We start from the raw sequence: 20,670 nt of genomic DNA, 5'->3' as shown, positions 1-20,670 counted from the left end.
TACAGAACAAGTTTACGATGAAAACTCCCAATACACACAAAACTGACAAATAGGAATAGTTTGAAAACAAGCTATCGGATGTCTAAAACACCCTCCTTTCAGACCCCGTGTGCTCTCCTCCCCTCAGGTTAATCAACACTAGTGCCCGTAATTCAATTTGCAGGTGGTAAAACATGTGTAGAATGCTTCAAAAGAGAGGCTATGTAACAAGAGAACAGACAAAGAGAACGGTGAAGGCCATTTAAACAAGATACAGAATGAGAAGAATGGTGGGACCCAACAGTGGAGTAAGACATGGATTAATTAGTCTAGACTTGGCTTTACGAACTCGGCCAGACCCTGACATCGGTTTCGTAAACACGGACAAGGATTGTTATTTAACAGAAAAGACACGTAGCAGCTGAAAGGGCAAAAACACCGCGTTTACCGCGTTTAGCCATGCTGCCTGAGTGAGGCAACATAAAATGGCGGCCAAGCATAAAATGGCGGCTGACTACGAAGCGAAGTCGAAAACTGCGTAACCTCAGACCCTCCTTATAACCATACTCAGGCAAAGCACAAAGGGACCCATGTTAGTCTGAGTCGATATCAATGGTCATGAGGTCATTAAGGTGTTGCTGCACCATCATCCTAATATTCTCTGTCTGCTGTACTACTGGCTTGGATACACAGACAGTGGCACAAAGTCCACAAATGGCTGGGCCACACTGTAAACAGAGACAACAAGAAAAGATGATTGCTAGAATCATTCCAAGGAAAGTTAGCACTTTCCATCCCCAGGTGGACAGTAGTCCCCACAACCATCCCATCATAGTCCAATCTCCAGAGTCCTGATGTAAAGACTCAGAGATGACATGTAGCTTAGAGATGGCTTGGTATACTGTAGGGGCATTATCAGGAATATAAATGCAGCAACTAGACTCCTCTTCTATCTGCAAGAACTATGTCTAAAACCATCCTATTCTGTAAAGTCATAAGACGATCCGCTTGAAGTTCGGCTGTCAAATTCTTCAATGCTCCGGAAGTTACATTGATTGTGGCATCAACCACGCGAACTAGGTGTCTGATGTTTCAGCTATTAACCATCGGACCCCAAAAGGGAAGAAACCCTTTTAGAAAATCTCCTCCCTCTTGACCAGCTGTGTCTTCCGAAGCTACAACTCCTCTAACAAATCTCTTTCTATGGTGATCAGCAGGAGCAGTATATGTAGGGGGAAGGAGAAAAGCTATATAACATGTTCCCGAAAAAATATGTGGGAAGACATGTATAAGCTCGGTCATGACAGATAAAATATGTACCTTGAGATGGAACTAACGGTGAAGAAGTCAGGGGTGTATAGACATATGTATGGGAACAGTTACCCTTCTCTTGCTTGATTTTTGTATTCTGACCATTTATTTGTAGACACAAATGACCTCTTTGGGGTAAAACCCAAATCGGTGAAAAACTCTTCTGTTTAACCTTGTCAGTGAGACTGAGAATATAACGAGTCACATTCCATCCATCATATGCTTTCTTCTCATCTTTGGGAATCTTGCTAATATCAGCAATCTTTGCCATTGTTACAATTCTCTTTAGCAAAAGACTGTGACTGAAATCCACTCCACCATTATAGGACCCACCAGGAGGATATCGAAGTTGATTCTGGAATGCATTGGAGAACATAGCCAGATAAGCCCAAGCAGAACCTTCGTATGAAAAAGGAAGGACTAAAAACGGCATCCCTCTTTCTGTATTATGCGGTATGAGACCACAAACCCAACAATCAGTAGTATTGACTATTAATTGATGCTGGTGTAACAATTGAATGAAAGAATTGTTAAAATACTCCATTCTTCTCATTTGTTCATGGTCTGGGAGTGAGTAAAATTTATGCGGAGAGATAGTAGTAGAGGAAATTAGAGAAACAGAAGTAGGAACAGGTGCTAGCTGCATAATATGTATACGCCATCCTATGCATGCTAATAAACTGCATAAACATACTAAAATACATAACGCTACGCCACAACGACTGAATAATAATTTCTTATAATGAGCTCTTTTCCTCATTTTAATATCACTCCCTTTTCCTGGACTATCCATTACTCTAAAGGCGTTGCTCACGATAATCTTCCTTAATCACTTGCCTGTGATTGTTGGCTGTCCTATGACACTGCAAGTCCTGTTGACCTAGTCACTATTCAGGTCACAGCTCAAGACTCCTACCGTGACCCTGCAACTTGATGGATAATGGAAAAGGGACCTTTCTTATTGAAATACAAACAGAATTATAGAACACAAAATTAATTGTCTTTAGGTGACCTTCTTCTCAGGTCGTATCGTCTCTTTCCAGGTATCGTTTGATCCTTGAATAAATGTTCTGAATCTGTTGTATTCAATCTTAAGTGTAAAGGTACAGCTTCCTGCAAGACTTCGTCGTCTTCCTTCTCTGAGCTAGTCCAATCCAGGTGTGCACTGCTGAACGGTACAAATCTGGGTACCTTCTCGCACTCGGTATCACCAACACCTTCGTGAACCCACTGGTCAAAAGGTAAAGGCAATGGTACCCGTTTGCAATGCTCGCCGTGGATCCAGTTTTTCTTTCCCAGGACCTTGACAGCTTTACGACTGGTGAGTAACACTTGTCTCGGCGGCCCCCAACGAGCTTCCAAGTTCTGTTTCCTCTGGAGATTCTTCAGACAGACCCAATCTCCAGGTTGGATGGAGTGTCCTGGATCTGAGGAGGCCTCCGGCAAAGCGTTTTGGACCTGTTGACGAATAACATGTAATTTAGTGGTGAGGTCATGCAAGTAGTCTACCAACAGCGGATACGGAATGTCAGAGTAATTTTTGGGTCTGGGGACTCCCCAAACATTAGCTGGGCGTCCAAAAACAATCTCGTATGGGCTAAGCCCCAAACGAGAATGAACAGTCGTTCTAGTTGAAAGAAGTGCTAAAGGTAAAGCATCAGGCCAAGAGAGGCCTGTGCTGGCCTGAATCTTTGCTAACTTAAGTTTGAGAGTGCCATTATAGCACTCTACCAGACCCGCTGACTGGGGATGGTTTGCCGCATGGAATTTCTGTCTGATACCCAAGCCCACACACACCTTCTCATAATTTGGCCTACAAATTCACTCCCATTGTCACTCCAGACAATGCGCGGCACACCAAATCTTGGGAAAAATTCCTTCAAAAGGATTTTAGCAGTTGACAAAGCAGTATTGTCTTTTAGGCGGTAGACCTCTATCCATCTGGAAAAGGCACAAATCACCACCAAGACATACTTGAGATTGTTAAAGCATTCCATATGGATATAGTCTATTTGCAGTACCTCAAATGGGTACGTAGGGGGAGCAAAGTGACCTGCTGGAGTTGGAGTTCCCTTTCCTGGATTGTGCATCAAACAAACAATGCAATGTTTCACCACATTTTCTGCACATTTAGGAATACCTTCATTTTGCCATACTGGAGCTAAAAGTTTGCATATACCCCTTGAATTAATATGGGCTGGTCCATGAGCCATAGTAACTACAGGTAGTACATACGCATCTTGTAACAACCATTGCTGATGCTCTGATAATTCCGTCCAACATCCCATTGTATCCAACATTCCCGTACTCTCTCTCCACGTACTCAATTGTTTCTCGGTGGCCTCCTTCTGAATCGCTGTCACGCCTTCTAATAACACCTTCTGCGACCCATCTTGCAGGGCCCGCAACATACATGCGACTTTCAACATTCCTCGCTGTTTCCTTCGCTATTTCATCCGCAAACGCATTTCATTGACCCACGTCATCAGTAATGTTTTTATGTGCTGTGCACTTCACAATCGCTATTTGAGTAGGCAAAGCAAGTGATTCGAGAAGGTCAGTTACTAACTGACCATGCTGTATTTTAGTGCCGTGGGAGGTAAAGAATCCTCTTTCCCTCCACAAATAGCCAAAGCTATGGGCAACGCCAAACGCATATTGCCTGTCTGTGTATACAGTCACTCTTTTTCATTTCGCCAACACACATGATCTTAATAATGCAATCAACTCTGCAGCTTGCGCTGAATTCTGTGAAATACGTGCAGTTTCTACCACTGTATGCAAACTTGTAAAAGCATAAGCAGCTGTCGGCTCGCCATTAGGAAGCTTGAAACAAGACCCATCTACCCACAGGATCCCATCCGGATCCACAAGTGGTGTATCCTTCAGATCTATTCGACCCTTTGTTTCTTCTTCTGTACGAAGAAAACAATCATGCTGATCTTGTACATTTTTCTCATTCAAAATAGTCAACAATGTTGCTGGTTTCAAAACATTACATCTTCTGATATGTATATGACTAGCTAAAAGTGTCAACTCATATCCAGACAAACGGGCGCTCGTTAAATGCTGGGTTTTCGTCCTGTTAAGAAGAGTATCTACTGCATGTGGCACCATAACATTAAAAGTATGATCTAACACCAGTCCAGCAGATTGACGAATAGAAATCGCCACTGCTGTTGCTCTAAGGCAACTGGGTAATGCTTTAGCTACCGGATCTAATGTAGCCGAAAAATAGGCACATGGCCTTTGTTTGTTGCCAAATTATTGCGTCAGAACTGATAATGCACAACCTTCCCTTTCATGAACATAGAGCGTAAAAGGTTTACTGTAGTTTAGAGTACCCAACACAGGAGCAGAACACAGAGCAGTACGTAAATCATAAAAAATCTTTTGACATTCATCAGTCCAAGGAAGGGGCAGGGGCATTTTTTTAAGTGTGAGTGCCAACAGAGGTTTAGCAAGTAGGGAAAAATTCGGAATCCACTGTCTACAGTAAGAGGTAATGCCTAAGAAAGCACGCACTTCTCTTTGTGTGGATGGTACAGGCATCCGAGCAATTACATGAATACGTTCTGGGGTCAATCGCCTTCCCTCCTTCGACAAGAGATGACCTAAATAGGTAACCTCTTGGCGGCAATATTGCAACTTAGAAGATGATACTTTATGATGTAGATCAGACAAATGTTGTAAAAGCGACACAGTCACAGTTTTACAAGCATTTTCCGAGTCAGCAGCCACTAACAAATCATCCACATATTGAATAAGAGTAGCACCCGAGGGCAAAGAAAAGGTGTCAAGCTGAGATTTCAAAGCTTGGCTGTATATTGATGGACTTTCACAATAGCCTTGATTTGCACGCTGAAACCGGAAGCTTCGGCCTCCCTACTTTCCTCAGCAATAGGAATGCTAAAGAAAGCATTTTTGAGATCAATAACCGAAAACCACGCTGCTGAAGCAGGAATCATAGTGAGCAAAGCAATTTTGTTGACCTCTCGAAGATCAATTACGAAACGGTACACAGGTGGCTGAGAGGGATCAGTACGTTTAAGAATAGGCAAAACTGGTCTATTGCAAACATTCCCTCTAGTCTCTTCGACCACACCCTTCTGAACCAAATCATGAACAATAGCCAACAATGCTCTCTCACCATCGTTAGATATTTTGTATTGAGGAACACGTGGCAATTTAACGTCAGGCTTAACAGTAATCACATACGGTGGAATTTGAAGCAAACCCACATCATTCGGACCCGTAGCCCAAAGTGTAGCAGGAAGTGAACGCAGTTCAAGTGGTAGCTGTTCTTTAGACACATACATTGGAGAAGTCAATTTATCACCCAAAGTGAGATGTACACCAGAGGGTGAACAATACACCGTAGCATGTAAGCGTTTTAATAAGTCCAAACCCAATAAATTCTCTCCCCAACCCGTTGTTAAAAGAAGCGGAGCTTTCAAATCGTACGGACCAATAGAAATGGGCTAAGGACAAGAACCCGGGTTAGTAACTGGGGCGCCAGAGAATCCTACAGAAACATTTGTTAAGCCAGACAAAGGTGCCCCAGGGAGTTTGGAATGCATTATGGAACTTATCATTGCACCAGTATCCAAGAGAAATGGTTCTGTAACACCTAATGCTACAACATTAACATAAGGTCCTTCCTGATCCACTGGAACTGCTACGACTCACTTACTTTGTCTATGGCTGTCCTAGCTAGCATGAAAATCAGCATTCTCACTATCAAAACAATAGTCATCATTGTAATATTGTGCGGACTGAGAATTCCGCTGATCAAAGTAATTCATGGAATCCTGAGGGGGAGAGGGACGTCGTTCCTAAGTCAACGCACCACGTCCCCTACCTCTGGATGCCGACCGAGAATCACCACGACCCCGTGGTGCTAACGATCCACCATAATGCTGCAATAAAGTCGGACAAGCATTTTTGAAATGACCGTCTTCTTTACAATAGGCACATTGATTAGGACCCAACGGAACTCGCGGAGCTGAGGATACCGGTTTCTGCAACAACTTTTGGAACTGTGGGGGCTCTTGAAATTGGGGCTGAGCAGAGCGAGGGGGATAAGCCTGTTGCAGAAGAACCTTCGTTTTCAATTCCTTAGTCTTTTTCTCCGCTTTCTCCTTATCTTCCTTATCTCTTTTCTCATAATATTGAGCAGTAGCTAATATCTGAGCAGTTGAAGAAACGGCCCATGAACTCTCTGATTGTTTCAATTTATGTGATAATTCTGGAAGTAAATTAAAGACAAATTTATCTACGAACAATCGCTGTCCACCTTCAGTACTCATGTCTTGACCACTATGATCGATAAAAGTCTCTTCGAAACAAGTAAAGAAATCGGAGACACTTTCATCCGTCTTTTGTTTGCACGCCGCTAACTTATCCCAATTAACGCGCACTGCAGGCATCATTGTTTTCATGAGATCTATTATTTTACCAGGCAATTCCGTAATCAAATCATCAGGTTTGGCACCACCTATTTGTCCTGCATCTGCTGCTAAAATAGCAGCCCAATTACCACCTAAAGCTGCATCATGATCCTGTTTACGAATCCTGGTCCATATCGCTTGTGGGACTACATTTCCCATGAGTAAATCAATATCTGCCAGGTTCATAATGCAAGCATCAACAGTCTGGGACAGCTCTTTATAATACCCAGCAGGATTCTTACGAGGGTCCGGTAAAGACTGTTTAAGAGCCAATACTTCTGACCTTTTCCAAGGATCATGTACCCATATACGCTGATAATGAGCAGGAATACCTGGGTTAGCACCTGCTTGAGGAACCTCATCTCTCCATATTGGAGGAACTTCTCTCATCGGATATTGCGCCATTTTATGACGCACCGTGGGATCAGGCTCAAGAGAATTTTGAGAGAAAAAGGCGGTTCGGAAAGCAATGAGCTTTTGAATACCACGCTCTACAGCAGGACCCACAATAAGTCCCTTATCAAATTGATCCTGTATTTCGAATAAATCCTGAGGAGGGGAATCCAAATCCACATCTCCCCATCCTTTAATAAGGACATTACACATAGCATAAAAAACATATCTCTGTGTAGGCGCGTTCCATTGAAGGAAAGTATCTAAAATATCACGCACACTATACTGTACACTACTCACAATCCAATTACGAGCAAGAGAGTCTAACTTAGTCCGTTCTTCCAAATCTGGAATCTGACTACGAGATTGTCTTCGAGACGATGCAGGAGAAAAGTAAAGAGGCCCAAGAAAAGGCGACAGAAGACCTGAAACAGTGTAGACTAAACGTTGTCGAGCTTTTTTTTTTTTTAAAGTGAAAGTGAAAAAGCTTTTATTGTTTGATTAATTAAAATCATTACTAACATTCTAAAATAATTATCTAAAAACCAAATAGGTTAAAATTCCTGATTATTGCCACAGTCTGATTTGACCTAAAACATTAGTTACAGTATCATGTTCTAGTAATACTGTTTTAGTACAAAGAGCGTTTATTTTTAAGACAGAGGTTTGTCCACCTCTCCCCTGCTTCCAGTCCTGCAGATTTATTTCTGCGGCTCAGCATTTGCGGTCAGTCCTGCACGGATTCGGTCTGTAAATTTCCCCAGCCGTGCTGCTATTTGACTTTCTGTGGACGAAAAGCACAAGTCCGAGATTTCGCTACATCGCTTGAGGCCCTGAGCTCTGCAGATTGGGATAACCAAGCGATGCCTCTCACTGGCTAGCTTTGGGCAGCAACACAGCAAATGATACCAGGATTCCTGATGGTAGTCACAAAATCTGCATGCTATTAATTTGTCCGCACGGGCCCAGCTTTGATTGAACTCCACTATGGGTAATGCCAAGAGCCTCATATAAGTGATCTTTTTTCGAACTTGAACTGATAGTGCTTGCTCAAAATAAGGCTGTGCTTTTCCCACTTTGTAAGAGGCATCCAGTGTGGAAAGATTTGGATGGTGATGCAGACTTTCCAGATCTCTCACGGATGAAATGTGCTTCACCTGTCTGTTCACTGCTTTTTTCTATGCGGCAATTGAAATATTAATATTGACCAGGTTTTGCTCCTCTATTTCTAGTGATTGAATAGCTCCTGTCAATTGTGCTTGCCATGGTGAACCCTTTTCTTCACAGATTGATTTAATTTGAGCTTTCAAGGCTGTTGCTGGAGCTCTCAAAGTGCTGATGTAGTATTTTATTGTATCCCCCTGGCAAGAGATGTCTGGGCGAGAGAGTCCCAGCTCCAGCCTTCCTCTGGCTCTCCTGACCTGTCGTGGGATTGCCAGCACTTTCTAGTATACGGAAGATTGAAAGCTCATGTAGAAATTGTCAAAGGCGCCCGGAAAGGTTAGGTGGCCGTAATTGATTGAGGGCACTGTTTTTGCTTTTAGAACTTTCAGGATGGGTTCCGTGGATTGACTATGTAATTTTCGATTGAGATTTCTCAAGCTGCAAATGATCCCAGCACCTTTATTTCTTAGATATTTCAAATGAGCAGTTGATTTTGCCCCTTCCGTGTGACTGAGACCCAAGTAGTTGTAATTTTTGCTGATCCCCTAGGCGCCATTGAGCTGTCTGTTTTCGATGGTACTTTCCAAAGATGAGGATTTTGGTCTTGTCCTGGTTTACCAGTAGGTTGTTCTTTTGATTGAAGCTGTATAGCGCATCTAAGGCTTTCTGCAAGCCAATCCTGGTATGATCCAAGATTACAAGATCGTCGGCATATTGAAGAATTTGCAGCCTCACGTTCCCCATCTTCGGGATGACTAAGTTTGCCCCCTCCAGTGCTTGACCCAGGTCGGATGTATAGATGTTGAAAAGGAGAGGTGCAAGAACGCACCCTTGTTTAAGGCCGCTGTTGGTGTGGACCTTGTTGGTCAGTGATGTTTGACTAGTCTTGATCCTTACCCAGGTCCCTTCATATAGAGATCTTATTGCCTTTAGCAGCTTTTGAGGTATACCCCAGTTGGTAAGTTTTCTCCATAGTGTGCCGCGGTCTACCCGGTCGAATGCTGCACTATAATCTACGAAACAGCAAAACAAAGGAGGTTGAGCGGGCTGGATCGCCCGTCTGGACAGATATCCCAGTGCTATGATGTTGTCTACTGTGGAACATTGTGGTCGGATTCCTGTTTGGAAAAAAGGAAGGATGTTGTTCACTTCTGCCCAGCTTTCCAGTTCCTTCAGCAACACTCTAGCATATGCCTTTGCCTCGATATTTTACACGGGCCACTAGCCGATAATTTTCAGGTTTTGTGCAGTCTCCTTTTTTGTATATAGGAAATAGAATTGAACCTTTCCACGATGATGGAATGGAGGCCGTTTCAAAGGCATGCTTGAAGAGAGGGGTTAGCTGATCTGCCCAGAATCTGTATGCCACTTTGAATACTGCCGCTGGCACTCCATTGGGGCCCGGTGCGCCATCTGACCTCATTTTCTTGATCAGGATGATTATCTCTTTTGTGTTAATAATCGAGCATGTGTCTTCTTCTTCTTTGTCTAGTAGATTTTGTTGTTCTTGCTTAACCTTCCTTTCCAGATCTGTTGTGTACAATTGTAGTGCATACTTGACCCACACCACTGCTGCCACCCCATTTTCTTTACTTTGGCCATTGTGGCTTAGTTTACTGATGTATCTCCAAAGTCGAGACTGGCCTTTTTCTTTGAGCATGTTAAATATATTCAACCACTCCGCCTCAATTTTCTTTCTCCGAAGCTCCCATATTTTTTTCCTATGTTCACTTCGTAGCACTTTTATTTCCACACTGAGGTGATTTGTCTCTCCTTTTCTTCTCGCCTTCAATGCCTTTGTTAGTCTTTGTTTTGTTTGTTCTAAGTCCCTGGGATTTAATTGTAGTGGGTGGTTTTGCGGGTGTAGGCCTTGAGCATTCCGGTTACCCCTGTCCTGTCCTAGAACCAATTTTAGTTCCTCCAGTAGATCCCTCCAGTGCTCCGGGGGGGGGGGGGCAACAATTGGAACTGCTCTTTATGGGTGACCCATTCCATAAGAACTAGACTTAGTTTTGTGGTCCATTTTATTCTGTTCAATAATGTTTGATGCTCTTCCTCGGTTGAGGTTCCCAAAGTTCCGGGGTGTTTTGCAGTTTTCCCCTTTATGTCGAATGTAACCATCAGTGGCTTGTGATCACTTTCCTCTCTATTTCCCACCTCGAAGTCTTTAAAGAAAGTTACCAATTTCTCAGCGATAAAGATGTAGTCAATTGTTGACTTGTTCTTGAATGTGGGCAAGGGCAGCCATTGAGAGTCCACTGCCTTCTTGGGAACCTGAGTGGAGACCATGTTATACTCATTCAGCAGCCGATATAGGGGCACTACTTCTGTTGCACTAGGTCTGTACCTTATATCATCCCTAGACCCCTGATGTTCATGTCCCCTGCGATGATTGGGAGATGGGAAGCATGTTTGTTTATCAAACTGTCCATTTTTTCAGATAATAGTTTTATAACTTGCTTTTTAGGTTTCGCCCTGGCCGTTGCAACTGCATAGCAGTTGCTCCGCCCAGGGCAAAATCTTATGATCCTACATATGGGGCTTTGGTTCCGCCTCTGTCTTCCATTGGCTAGCTCCATAAATGGAGGCTAGCAATTGGAAGAGATTGGCTGTCAATCACGCTTTCCCCGTGAAAACGCGATTCGGGGGCGTTTCCGTGTGTGTTTTTTAAGTCCCGCCCTCTCCTCTTCCCATTGGCTGGAATTTTACCTTCCAGCCAATGGGAAGGGGAGAGCACGAAAAACACGCCCCCGAATCTGCCGGCCGGGACACCCCCGTGACGTCATTCCCCGGGCCGCGCTGTGATTGGCTGCCGGCCCGGGACCTGACTTGTTTTTTCTAAGAAACTGCATGGTGTTTAAATAAAATGGGTAAAGGGGGAGGAGGGTTGTTTATATTGGTTCTTACAGGAGCTTGGCAGACAGTATCTGTGCAACACTGCACTGCCAGCTCTGCACTGGCATCTGAGAGGGATTTAAATCACAAGCAGGCTAGCCCCATCCCGTACCATGTCTGGCGCGCCTTTTGAGCAGGTGATACTTCTCGCTGCAGCAGTCTCACCTGAACCGGTCGGGACGCCAGTAACCTGCAGGGAATATTCCAAGTGAAAAGCTGCGGGAGGGGGGCGCAGCACAGAGCGGGTGCGACGGAAAGATGCTCGTACAGAGGCCGATAGGTGCCGTAGGACAGGAAGGCGAAAATGACACGCCTGTGACGCCAGTACAGGCCGGGTGGGCTGCAAACCAGCACACTGCCCGCACAGAAGTTAACAGGCATGCCACCATCCAATCGTAGGACTGAGTGCCGTCTTCCGGCATCCCTTAACCAATAATACATTGGTAGACCTCTCTCAGCCAATCCACAGCAACCGTGTAGTTTAAGAGCACTGTTGGCCAATGAACAGTCGATAATAGCTTCCCAGCCAGTCACATGACAAAAGTTCAACAAACCAATCCCTGATTGTCACAGTACTGCCATATCTAAACAGGATATGTTTTCGTACACCTGATTGAGTGTGTATGCTTGGAGCCGCTGTTTCGGTCCTCGTGCGCAGTGATTACCGTGTTTACCATTGATAAAGCGCAAACTTGGTAGGACTTGCACTTTCAATGCTTGTCGTAAAGAGGCTCTGGGGCATTTGTGTGGCGCCCGCGCGTACAGAGAAGGCATCTCTGGTTGCTGTTCACAGCGGGAACCAGCATGTTGTGCGAACGGTGGAGCATGGTGGCAGGGATCGTGCTGCATTTAGATGAGCCCGGTGAGGACAGTGACATTGTCTGTCTTTGCTCCAGAGCCTTTTCAAAGTAAGCCAGCGCACGTACAATTCTTATTTTTTCACGTGCATTTATTATACCGAGCATATGTTGTTTGGCGCACTTTTTTATAATGCATTTTATTGCGCTTTCTTCTTAGATTGTCTTAAGCCCTGTATGTTGAAGAGGGTGACTTTAGAGACCCTCCTCCCACTTTCTACCCTGTCCTGTACACCGCTCACCTCTCTGAAAAGGTAACTGACCCTCTAATCCTTTGCAGTCAAGAATACTGACGCATTTGGAAATAGAAACGTACCTGTACATTGAGTAAGTGGAGCACTTGGCATGTCTTGGGATCCCTTGGCAACTCGATGTAAAAGATGGCTATTTCTTTAATATTGATACATTTTAAATGAAGATGCCAAACATTTTGAGTGTTTCTGAATAGAAAAAATAGCCATGAAGTGTCAGTGCATCAAATCACGCGAAACACGTGTTGGCTGCTTTTTCATTCGTTATATATGTTCTTTTCTTCACTAAAGTTATTAGATTAATTATGACTCATAAGAACACCAACCAATAATTGGGTAAATAATCTGTTGTGGAATAACGACTATGGCCAATAAACTACAAACTGGTTGTCAGTTTTCTGTGAAAAGACAATTAGGCCTGATACATTATGTGTGGTAAATAGTGAAATATATTCATTTAGCAGTGTATTGCTTTTACAACATTTATGTCTGTGCAATTCAATGATGTCCGATATGTATTTATAGGTCTTTTTCATACAACACTTTTTGTAATAAAATATCTTCATTGTAATTTTATTTCATTGTTGCCTCTCCTCCCGACCCCCCAAATTGCAATGCCTTTTTGATGTTACAGTTGAAATACATGTACAAATGGATAGTGTTTCTCTCTGAGAGCGTTCCTTACCAAAAGCACATTAAGTGGATAGTAAATGACCTTGCTAATAGAGGTACTATTGTTCAGCAGAGGCCTATAAAAAGTAGATGGCTCTCAAAAGCAGCAAACCTGTAGTGGGCCAAATTGTCAACATAGATAGAGGACATGTACATTTTCCCCAACTTTGTCTTGACATAAAATGTATGTATTTTGTTCTATCTTTCTATGTGTAGGACTCAAGTGACGCTTGCCAAGTTATGTCATGTAACCTAGCATTTGTGTGGTGTGCATCCACCAATGGTGGCATCATGGTGCTAACTGTTCAGAACGATTACAGGTAGTTGTTTGGAAAGATATTTGTTTATAATATTGCCTATGTAGAAAGAGTGGTTCGAGGTACACAAGGGCCTAATCTCTTTGGCTGATCTGTTTGTGTTGCAGCAAACTCTAAGCTGATAGTATGCATGCATTGTTTAATAGAGGTAGAGGGGAAATATGATGTGAATTGCACAATATTTGTTCCTGATTGTATGGCAGTGTCTTGCTTGGTGTGCTACCCCTTTGTCAAAGCGGTAGTCGTTTCACACTAAGGGATTAAAGTACGTTATTTATTGCTGAACTTAAAAGAGCTGATGTCACAGTCTCCGTAAATCCCCAAACCCTCAATAGTAGGTTTGTGCGTTTCTTTAACAAGCTCTGAAGGTGCAGGCCGCAAAAGTTCTAACCAGAGATCCCCAGGAATATCAAAGACGGTATCAGTATGTGAGGTTATAAACTGGGAACTGTGAAAGATAAGAACACAGATATCTGTTATTTGTTGAATATAGGTTATTAACAAGGGAAGGGTCAGGATTATGTGTGCCAAGGAACTTCAGGAGACATAAATTGCAGAGATTCTGTCCCTGGGCACTTTCCGGGCAAAGCAGCTCAGACAGGGAAATTGTTATAGGAGGTCACTCAACCTTTGTTGCAGGGTAACTTAAAAATGAAGAAAAGACAGACTCCTATTTGGCAATGTAAAAACAACTCTACTGTTGTGATGGGGAAATCGACTGTCTTCACACAGGCAAGCAGCTAGTCTCAATTTTCTGCATCATAGACAGCAATTTTCATAATGGGGGTTGAAAAAGTTTAGGAAATAGATTACTAGACGGTACACTATAATGATAAAAAAAATTAGGCCAACTGTGACCCTAAACTATAACCTAATTCTCTACACATTCTTTATTGCCGTTTCTAACAATGCTTAGCAAACAAAGTATTCTTCTACTTGTGAATACGTGTGTATTTTAGGTTGAATGCAGGCTTGTTGACTTGTGGGCTTTATCATTGTGCACCTAAGACCTCTTTATCAGATTCTGTGTTTTAAATCTCCTTCTCCGATTGTCTTATCAAGTTTCAATCTATTTGGAAGCACAAATACATGGGTGCATTCGTGTGCTAAGGCCATACATGCCTTCAAGCTTCCTTAACACGAGTTGGCCTTTAACCGCAACCCTTTCAAGCTATTCATTCTATTATGTACTCAAGTGAACTCTTCACCTCTCTCTTGTCGGCACACGTTTTTTGGCCTGCGCTGCTTTTACCACGTATACTGTGTGATGCATTATGCTTTCATATTCCACAACACCTTGACCCTTCACTTTGACGGTCTGACTGGATGCCCTGGGAGAATAGGTTAAGAAAGATCATTTAGAGCAGGGGTCTCTAACCGTTTCACTAATGAGTTATGTTCAATGAAAATCACCCTGAGCTATTAATATTAATATTGTTGTACACCTCTGACAAAATTAGCACTGCTTGTGACACCCACTTAAGTAGCCCTTTAAACATATCTCAGGCCTGCCATCGAAAAGCCTTTATGTGCAGTGTTTTAAAAAAATATATTTTTTTATTAGTCCTCAATATTCACATCAGCTTGTACAACAGGTTGGTCATTATTAAAATCAGTGCATCTTTGATTGTACATATATATATCTTGTAATATGAGTGGCATTGCAGATTTCATGGTTTTAAACTGGATCCCGAAACAACTCTTAAACCCCCACCCACAATTTCCCTAGCACTTTTACATCTCAAGTACATGTTTCTAGTTGCTCTGAAACAATACAAATCTTTGCGATAGCACCTTCTATTCCTCCTATTTCTGACATTCCTGTTACAGGTGTAATGCTCATTTAGGGTTCATTTACTGCACTCTAGTGCATGGGTATCTGCTGTTTCTTCCACTTTCAACGCTCCGGTATTCAGGTAAAGCTCTGGTGGGATACGGTTATTGTGCCACATTGCAAACACCCACTCTGACCAATGGGGGGGAATGTAGGGGGATGGGGGGGAGGGAGGGGGGATGTAGGAGGGGGGAGCAGGGGGCGAGATGCGAGTGGGTGAAGTCCTACAGCTACTGCTTTAACTTCATCACATTTGCGTCAACAACATTTGTTTATACCAGCTCAATTACATCACATGCTTCGAAGGCTATAATCATGGCATTCCAGTCCATTGATATGTGCGTTTTACAGAGCCCTCTACGTTCTTCTCTCTGCAGCTCTATTCCCTCTGCCTTCCCCCAATGTAACACCTCCCTATGCCAGTCGCCAGGGTCGGGCGGTCTGGCCGATTTCCACCTCATCGTTATTGTTCGTTTGGGTGGTAGAATGGCCAGATCTGTGAAACGTGTGGTGGTGCATTTCTTCTTTATGGCAGGTCCCAGCCCTAGAACACTGTACAATAGGGAGGGATGAGGACGTCCGGGAGCTATCACCGCTAGTACCTTGTATATTGTCTCCTAGTAGTGGCCTAATTTTGGGCATTCCCACAACATGTGCAGAAGGCCAGCATCTGCAGACAGGCATCGGGGGCATACATCTGACACCTGCGGGAACATGGCATGTAGCCGATGGGGGGTGAGATAAGCTCTGTGCACTATCATTAATTGGATACATTTAAATTTAGGGTTTGTGGACACCTTTGCAGGGAACTTCAACACCTTCTCCCATTCCTTGATGTGGCGCTCCCGCCCTATATCTTGCTCCCATCGCTCCCGGGTGGATTGTAGAGAGATCGCCCTGCCAACTCGTATACCATGTGTGAGCCACTTCGTTAGGTGATTAACGTTACCCATTAAATATTGCATGGTGAGTAGTGGGTTTGTGTGTGGCTCTGCACCGTTCTGTGCCCAGGTCCTATTAATGTAGCAAGTCACTTGTGTGTGCAGCAAAAACAGCGTTGCAGAGGTCTGGTGCGTTCATGCAAAATCTGTGTGTGTCATCATGGTTCCGTCTACAAAGAAGTCCCCTATGTGAAAAATATGTGCAGTGTTAAACTGCCATGTCGACCTAGCTAAGTAAACCTGTTCCCAGGCCTAAACCTTCCTTTTTAGGTCGAGGCCTCGTCGCACAGCGTAAGCAGTGGGCGGAGTCCGAGATTTTATGATTTCCAGTATGGGGGCTTGACCCCGCCCCTCTTCTCCATTGGCTGGCTTCCTAAATGGAGGCCAGCTCTTGGAGGAGAGGGGCGTCACTCTGTTCAAGCCCCGTCTTTTTGCGATTCGGGGCCTTGTTTTTTGCAGTTTTTAAGCTTTGACGTCATCCGTCACTCAACTGCTAAAAACACGCCCCCGAATCGCGAAAATGTTGGCGCTTTGCGGCAGCCATTTCAGGCCGACCGCCGCCGGAAGAAGTCGTCCTCAGGCACAGATACTGCTTTGAGGGAGTGTGCTCCGAGTTGTGCTCTTGTAGTACTCCGCAGATGTTATTAAGGCACAGATACTGCTTTGAGGGAGTGCGCTCCGAGTTGTGCTCTTGTAGTGCTCCGCAGATGTTATTAAAAAGGTCCAGCGGGTGTGTTTGCTCAGCACGCTGTTAGCGGGGGCTCTGCAGCTTTAAATGTCCGTGCCAGGCCGATCCCGCGCTTTGTCAGGGTGACTTTGGCAGATCTAGTTTCACGCCGAACAATGCCGGCCTGTCTCTGCCCAGCCCCGCAGTATGTCCTAGTGTAAACAGGCTGCTGTGTGGGAAGGAGCCGTTCTCTACTCGGAGGAAAAGAGTGGACCTTGTTCCTCAGAATAAGATGTTTTTCCTTGCCCCCACTCCCCCTTGCGTATCCACCATTCCCAGATACCGGCCGGCCCTGGAGTCGGTGACCACCAATCAGCCTGGCTAGTCTCTTGACTACAGCCGTGGCTGATGTCGTCCCTGCGCAAATTAAATCTCTCCCCGAGAGCTGCCTGGGCATGCCAGACATCTGAACTCGGCAGAACAGCTCGCCAGACTGCTCGGAGAACGAGTTTGTGGTTGCCCTGCTCCCTCGGATGGATTATTTCTTTGAACGGAGCATTTTAATGCTTTCAGAGCCAGGAAGGATGTTTCAGCCACCCCAGGAAGTGGAGGGGGAGGGTGGGGGCTGTAAAGACCTAGTGCGATTTACCAGAGGGTTGGGTTCTGACAGGGTAGCGGGCTGTGGCAGTCGGTCTCATGTCAGGTGAAGCCTCCCATATGACTGACTCCCCCCTTCTGTTTTTCAGTGCAGTGCTCTGAACATCCCTTGTTTAAGCTGTGTGATTCACTAACAGGGTGGCATGTTTATTTTGGTGCCCGCTGTCTTCTGTCCCAATCCGACCTTGTTAATGCGTGCAAATTTTGGGCCGGACAAAGGCGTCACCCATGACACCAGGCCCCTTTGCCAGCTGTGCCGTCTCCGGGCAAACCCAGCGTTGGGTCCCGATGGGAAGTCCGTCGTTCCATCTCCTGATCAGGGCAGCCTTTGGCTCTGGGGGTGTGAAGTTGGTCCACAATATGCCAGTGTCCTTTATATCGCCTGCACGAAAGTCTTGCAGATTCATAAAACCACACGCAGTCGTTAAAGGTCTCATTGTATCCACTTCAGAAGGATGTCTGAATAATCTAGTCAAGGGAGATACAAAGCTAATTCCACTGTGCACAGATCTCCACAGCAGGAACGCAAACCTGCGGAGCTGTCTAGTCAGCTAGAAGACGTTGCAGCCCCGTCCCCTCCCATTTCGAATGGGGAAGAGCAGGCATGTTTGTAAGGATAAGCAAAGGTGCCAGGGGAAAGGAGGGTGGTGGTGGTGGAGCAGGGGCGGGGGCGGAGTGCAGGGGGGAGCAGTGGAGAGAGGGGCAGACACTGTTTCAAAGATGAAGATGTGATTTATAAAATAGGATGTTGCCAATCTACAGAACTACCATAAAGAGATTAAGGCAGAGGTATCCCAGCGCCCTCCGTCCTTGTTACTGACGTGCGACATCAGAAGATGACCCTCTCTGTGCCCACCTCCTGCATTGTGGTGTGTGTGGGGGGGTGATTGCGAGATGCATCCCGACTCCTGCCTTTAAACAGAAATAAATTGCATTTCCCCACAGTAATAATGTCCCGGGTATCACCGTCATCAGAACAGAAGTAACAATTACCAACCTCAAGTGTTCTCATATTATTGACCTGAGAAGGATGAGAGGCAGAGTCTGCTTCGAACTATTGAGGTTACAAATGACAACCATAGGCGCGCGCACTGCCCTTGAGCTATATAGTTCCTAAAACTTCTTAGTGGATGCCTGAGGTGCCTGAGAGCTCATAGCGCCTACCAGCACTACCCAGCACTACGTTTGGTATTTTCAGTGCGCTGTGTTCCATGTTCCAAGTATTTCAGCACTGGAATACGGCTCGTTGTGAACTCCCCACCGTCATCCCCACCTTCCCATACACACAATAATACCTCCGTAAACATTCTTGGTAGCCAAAAGTCGGTTCCGATGCCAGCAACAGTTTCATTTCTAACAGACAGGCTCAGTTTCAGAGTGAGTGCTGTGAAATAATTCATTACTTTACACATGTCACATGTGCTTGTAAGTTAAAGGCGCTATACATACTGGTTGTTCTTGATTACCATTACTCCAAAGCAATCACAAAAAATATCTCAGAATCGGAAGGCTGCTCCTCGAGAGTCTCCTGTGAGCCAAACCAGAATGTACAAGATCACAGCAGTGGGGGCTTAACCCACCGCGCTATCTTACACACGCTGAGGTTTATTTAAAGTCCATTGCCCCGAACTCCCGCACTGTTGTCTTTTCAGCTGCACATTTCTCAGGTCCAAGTTCTTAATTACAACTGTGAAGCTGATTCTGTTTCCAATGCAATCCCTTAACCCCCTCCCCCCCTCCCCCCACTCAGGAGTGTATCTTCCATTAGTACAGCATGTACAGTAGCACCGGGACTCATTCATTCGCTACCAGTTCATTAACCATAACATCGCAGATGAGGCTTCTCTAATATTAAAGAAATTAGAAACATGGCTTGTCATTCGTCGCTAAAGACACTGTCTCAAAGAGGGCTATATAATCATCCTTCACACATGCAGAATAATTGTAAAACCATGAAGCAAGTGTGTGTGGGTGATCACATTGCAACCAAATCTTTTACTAAGATTTGATAGTGATGTATTGCATGTACATCAGATCATATGACGCTAACTGACTAGAACAATCTAAAAAAAATAGCAGATAAATGGAGTTAAGGAGCTGGGTCAACAAAACAGAAAGGTCTGCAGTGTCTTTATAAAGGAAAGATGAGATGAGATAGACGTACCTTGGAAAGACAATCCCACTTCCTAGGTAGGAGAGACCCAGTTTTGTGTGTGTGTGTGTGGTGGGGGCTCTGTGTGTGTGTGTCACTGTGTGTGTGGGGCTCTGTGTGTGTGTGTGTGTGGGGCTCAGTGTGTGTGTGTCTGTGTGTTTGTGTTTGGCATTTGCGAGAGATTAAGCTATTGGCATTGTAAATGACAATGCCATTTATTTATCTGTTTTCAAAACCAACACATACATGAACATTTTGTCATTTACAATGCCAATAGCTCTAACTTTTGCAAAGGCAAGACCGTTGCATTGTAAATGCTTGTTTTGCTTTGTGGCGGGGTTTATATAACAGTTGATTATCAACAGACGGATTGCGCTGTTATTACTTTTAAGACCGGAGATCAAAACTGCTTGGAGATTAGGAGAGTTAGTTTCTATTGAGTTTACCTCTAATTTGTGGTTGTGATTGATGTAAATTGAGAGCCCACCTGCTGCTCTCCCGAAAATATTACTTTTTATTGCAGCAGTGTGAACTTCATAGAAACCTGAGAGAATTAGAGGTTCAGTGGCCCAAGTCTCTTGTAAACAAAGATTGTCGTTTTCTCGTAGATATGAGCATGCTGCCTTGCAATTGAGCATTCTTTTTAGCCCTGCGACATTCCATGATACAATTGACAGGCGCGTGTTATTCCCCCCTTTTCGGTTCTTATTCAAAATGCCGTGACCCTTAATACTGTTGGGTATGCCGTCGCGGGCTCACGTCTTCCGGTCCCCTCAGCATGTTTTGACTTGCAGAGTGATTTGGAACAATGTGGAACACTGCCCTTTGCTCTGCTGAGCTTATTATCTTATAAGCATTGAGGAGACTCTGTTTACTTGCCACGCTTATCCCTCTTTGTTTGACTGCCGTCCCCTTTAATACCGAACAAATCTCCTTTGTTGGCGAATTTACCGCTAATACATGTGGGTATTTCTCCGGAATGGGGAATGCTATATCAATCCCCCAGTCAGCCATTTTTGCTGTTTCCTCCGTTGTGAGCCCCACTTGGGCGTGTCGGCTTAGTCCGATCGAGGTTGATTCTCCATGAGAATAGCTGGTTAAACTTATGAATTTAACCCAAACTAGGTCTT

Source organism: Lissotriton helveticus, chromosome 7 (assembly GCF_964261635.1).
Source record: "Lissotriton helveticus chromosome 7, aLisHel1.1, whole genome shotgun sequence".
NCBI lineage: Eukaryota > Metazoa > Chordata > Amphibia > Caudata > Salamandridae > Lissotriton > Lissotriton helveticus.
The sequence above is the reverse complement of the archived record's forward strand: the minus strand, read 5'-3'. Positions refer to the sequence as shown.